Source organism: Solanum stenotomum, unplaced genomic scaffold, assembly GCF_019186545.1.
Source record: "Solanum stenotomum isolate F172 unplaced genomic scaffold, ASM1918654v1 scaffold36528, whole genome shotgun sequence".
NCBI classification, from domain to species: Eukaryota; Viridiplantae; Streptophyta; class Magnoliopsida; order Solanales; family Solanaceae; genus Solanum; species Solanum stenotomum.
Window position 1 is genome coordinate 1 of NW_026033961.1, and position 5,562 is coordinate 5,562.

At 42.9% G+C, this 5,562-nt stretch overlaps 1 pseudogene; it reads right to left on the reverse strand.

Annotated features, from left to right (window-relative positions):
- Positions 1-1,236: 1,236 nt before the first annotated feature.
- Positions 1,237-5,234, reverse strand: LOC125852528 (uncharacterized; annotated as a pseudogene).
- Positions 5,235-5,562: the final 328 nt, after the last annotated feature.

The following is a 5,562-nucleotide window of genomic DNA, read 5'->3' on the forward strand; positions in this document are numbered from 1 at the left end:
AAATGACATGTTCACACAAATAATGAAGAGTTGACCATTTTCATAACATTGCACAATTCACAACAACACAATCAGGATACAACATCAACAATGATTCAACAAGCCTTTCAAACAATTCTCAACACATCACACAAATAATTGATCACATTGCCTTTTATTATCCCTTTCTCATCATTAGAATTAATCAATGTAGACAAGTCAACCCATCACCAAGCCTCATTATCCTAAACACATATTACAAGGAAATATGTGAATTCCATACACTTAACATGGGTTTAGAAATCCACTTGCCTCAATCGATCAAGAATTCACTCCACTTGAGCCTTCCCTTTTCGTTGAGATTCCAAATCAATGCAATCTATTCAAGTACATAGTCACAATAAGATTTCGAAACTAACAACATCCATATTACTATAGGTTTAGCCTAGACCCATACGATCACCCAAATCTATAATCAAGTTCCTAAGTTTTAAGCTTAGGATTAAGTTTCAACTCTTTTTCAATATCATTAAAGTTAGTCACACAATTTTTCCAAGACCCACATTGAACAACTACCAATTTCCATTCACCTTATCCTTCTATTTATGACAAATATTTTGTCTTTTCTCTTTTTCAATGTTTAGCAATACACATCAAATTATCTATAATCAAATCACCCAATCAATATATTAAAAATTGATTCATAATACGATAATAATAAAAATAAACTTACAATCGATACCGCACAACTTAATCAACTTACAGTGACATACTGTATACGCCATTCTTAATTCCTAATGCTTAATTTAAAAAAAGAATCATTGCCCAATCATCACTCCATTAATACCAATCCATAATTGGTAAAGAATTTACGGTAAAACAAAATGGTACACTGCACCTATCTAATCTACAAACATACGAAGCAAATCATCCCTTTCCTACCTAATATAGTATTATTTCCACACATATACATATGTAGAAATTAATGAAGAGCATGCAAAGCACTTTACGCAGTACCTGAAGCAGATCGAAACTCACAATGCCGAAACCCTACGCCCTTTTCTTCTTTTCCTTTTTCAGTTATGACTCAAATATTAAACCCCAAATAATTTAATTCATTTTAACCCATGTTCAAGTGGTATAGAGTCTTTAGTAAATGATCACTTTAACCCACTAACTATCGATTAATTAACTTAAGTTAAACGAATAGTTCAAACTTTCCAAAAATGACCTTCCGGGTCATCACATTATCCACCACTAAAAATCATGTTCGTCCTCGAACATAAGGTGAAAGAAAGTACCTGAAGCTTCAAAAAGCTGAGGATATCTGGCACGCATGTCAGACTCTGTCTCCCAAGTTGCCTCTCCCACTGATCGGTGCTTCCATTGCACCTTCACTGAAGCAATCTCCTTGGTCCTAAGCTTTCGAACCTGCCTGTCCAATATAGCTATAGGTTCCTCCTCAAATGTCAAGTCTGGACCCAACTCCACTGAATCGAGTAAAAGCACATATGACTAATCCGGAATATACTTCCGAAGCATAGAGACATGGAAGACAGGATGAACTGCCGACAAACTAGGTGGCAAGGCCAACTTATAGGCCACCTCTCCCACTCGACTCAAAATCTCAAAAGGTCCAATAAATGTAGGGCTAAGCTTGCCCTTCTTGCCGAACCGCATCACACCCTTCATAGGTGACACTCTAAGCCAAACATGATCGCCCTCCATAAACACTAAGGCTCTAACTCTCCGGTCTGCATAACTCTTCTGTCGACTCTGGGCTGTCAACAGTCTATACTGAATCCTACGGACTTGCTCCATAGAATCTCTAAGCAAGTCAGTATCCAAAGAGTCTATCTCTGCCGAATCAAACCAATCGATCGGAGACCTACATCGTCTGTCATACAACACCTCAAATGGGGCCATCTGAATACTAGAGTGATAACTGTTATTGTAGGCAAACTCTGCTAAGGGTAAATATCGATCCCATCTAACACCAAAATTGATCACACATGCTCGGAGCATGTCCTCCAACACCTGAATCGTCCGCTCGGACTGACCATCTGTCTGAGGGTGAAAGGCTGTACTCATAACTAGCTGAGTACCCAAACCATGTTGTAATGCCTTCCAGAAGTGAGAAGTAAATAGTGAACCTCGATATGATATAATAGAAACAGGAACCCCATGTAGTCGCACAATCTGACTGATATATAGCTCGGCTAACTTCTCTGCCGTATATTTTACCCGAATCGGAATGAAGTGGGTAGACTTGGTCAGCCTGTCAACAATAACCCAAATTGAGTCATAACCACCCACTGTGGTAGGCAAACCCACAACAAAGTCCATAATGATCTGCTCCCACTTCCAAGTAGGAATAGGCATCCTCTGAGATACACCCCCAGGACGCTGGTGCTCACACTTGACCTGTTGGCAAGTCAAACACCTAGAAACAAAGTCTGAAATATCTCTCTTCATCCCACACCACCAATAATGCTGACTCAGATCATGATGCATCTTCGCTGCTCTCGGATGGATAGAATATCGGGAACAATGGGCCTCTTCAAGAATCAGTCTAGTCAACCCTCCCGTCTTGGGCGCACAAATCTTGCCTCCGATCCTCAAGACACCGTCAGAATCAAGGACAGCCTCCTTGGCTTCCCTTCTCAATACTCTGTCTCGAATGAGACATAACTTCTTATCATCAAACTGGTGCGCACGGATCTGCTCGACTAAAGAAGACTGAGCCTTAATAAAAGCAATCATCCCATCACTCTCCTCTGAGATCTGCAGCCGGACAAGACTATTAGCTAACCTCTGAACATCTCTAGCCAATGGTCTCTCCTCAATGCTAAGTGCGGCAAGACTTCCCATTCTAGGAGTCTTCCTACTCAGAGCATCGGCAACCACATTGGCCTTCCCCGGATGATATAGAATGGTCACATCATAGTCCTTCAATAACTCAAGCCACCTACGCTGCGTCAAGTTCAGATCCCTCTGACTAAAGATATACTGAAGACTTCGATGATCAGTGAAGATCTCACAATGCACCCCATACAAATAATGACGCCATAACTTAAGTACAAATACTACAGTTGCCAACTCCAAATCATGAGTAGGATAGTTCTTCTCATGGGACTTCAATTGCCTAGAAGCATAAGCAATCACTTTCCCCTTCTGCATCAATACACCACCCAATCCGACTCTTGAAGCATCACAATACACAGTAAAGTCTACACCCTCCTCAGGTAGAGTCAACACAGGAGCCGAAGTCAACAAAGTCTTGAGCTTTTGAAAACTCTCCTCATACTCATCAGGCCACTGAAAACCCACACCCTGTCGAGTCAATCTAGTCAATGGAGCTACAATAGTAGAGAAACTCTGAACAAATCGTCGGTAATAACCTGCCAATCCTATAAAACTCCTAATCTCGGTAGGAGAAGTAGGTCGCGTCCAGCCTCTAACTGCCTCAATCTTGGCCGGATCTACTCTAATACCCTCATTGGACACCACGTGTCCCAAGAATGCCACAAAATTAAGCCAGAACTCACACTTTGAGAACTTGGCATACAACCTCTCTTCCTTCAATCTCTGAAGTACAATTCTCAAATGTCGGACATGGTCATCCTCAGTCCTGGAGTAAACCAAAATGTCATCGATGAAAACAATCACAAAACAATCAATGTATGGTCGAAACACCCCGTTCATCAACTCCATAAAAGCTGCAGGGGCATTAGTTAACCCAAAGGACATCACTAAGAACTCATAATGCCCATACCGAGTCCGAAAAGCTGTCTTAGGGATATCTGATGCCCTAATCTTCAGCTGATGATACCCAGACCTCAAATCAATCTTAGAGAACAACGATGCCCCCTGTAGCTGATCAAATAAGTCATCAATATGCAGAAGAAGATACTTATTTTTCACTGTTACCTTGTTTAACTGTCTGTAATCAATACACATCCTCATAGTCCCATCCTTCTTCTTCACAAACAACACAGGGGCACCCCAAGGTGACACACTAGGGCGAATAAACCCCTTACTCAATAAATCCTGCAACTGATCCTTCAACTCTTTCAACTCTGCTGGAGCCATACGGTAGGGAGGAATAGAAATGGGCTTAGTGCCCAGCTCTAAATCAATAGCAAAATCAATATCCCTATCGTGAGGAACACCTAGAGGATCAGAAGGGAATACATCAAGAAACTCCTGAACCACGGGAATAGAATCCATGGAAGGTAGTTCAACACTAGTGTCCCGAATAAGAGCTAAGTAAGACAAACACCCTCTCTCCACCAATCTATGAGCACGGATAAAAGAGATGACCTTGCTAGGATAAGAGCCATTAGCACCCTTCCACTCAACCCTCGGAACACCAGGCATTGCTAAAGTCACATCTTAGCATTACAATCAAGGACAACATGATAAGAAGAAAGCCAATTCATACCCAAGATAACATCAAAATCTACCATCCCCAGAATAATCAAATCTACCCAAGTGTCATACCCCGCTAGAGAAACAAGACAAGATCGATACACTCGATCCACCACTAAGGGCTTATCCACGGGTGTAGAAACACGAATAGGTACAGTCATGCTATCACATATCATATCAAATTCAACAGCAAAATAGGTGGGCACATAAGAGAATGTAGACCCTGGATCAAACAATATAGAAGCAGATCGATGGCATACTGGGATAATACTTGTAATAACAGCATCAGAAATCTCCGCTTCGGGTCTCCCCAGAAAAGCATAACAGTGGCCCCCTCGGCCACCTCCAACCTGGGTGGTAACTCAACTCCCACTCTGTTGAGCTGCAGAACCACTACTAGAAGCTCTACCGCCTCTACCTAACTGAACTCTGCCTCGGCCTCTACCCTATGGTACCGGTGGTCTAGCCTGAAATAAAAAATTAGGTTGGGACCCTCCACGACCCCTCTGGGAAGTACACTATCGCATCAGGTGATCGGGATCTCCACAAGAAAAGCAAAATCTCTGTCCTGGGAACTACTGTGCGGACCCTGAAAACCCACTATAATTGCCTCACCCCATAGGTCGCTGTTGTGAACCGTGACCCACACTAAAAGAACCTCGAGGTATCTGGCCACCCTCGGATGTCGGCATAGATGCATGAACGGGTCCTCGCTGCTGAAAGGAACCACTCCCTCTATGTGATCCCCTACCTCCAGATGAGGCACCATGAAACTGACCTGTTGTACGGACCCTCTTAGGGTCCCCAAACTCTTCTCTCTCCATTAATTGCGCCTCTTTAGCGGCACTCACAATGGACTGGAAGGAAGCCCCCTCTCTCGATGCTCTAAACACAGCCGATCTGATGGAGAAAGTCAGCCCCCTCACGAATTTACGGATCCTTTCCGTCTCGTCTGGAATAATGGCCAAAGCATGCCTAGGCAACTGGCAAAAACGGGCTTTATACTCTGTAACTGATAAGCTGTCCTGTCTCAGATTCTCAAACCTCAAACGACTCTCCTCTCTCACGCTCCAAGGGATAAAATGGTCATGGAAGGAACTGGAAAACCTCTCCCAAGTCACTGGAGGAGATCGAACTGGCAAAGCCCCCGAA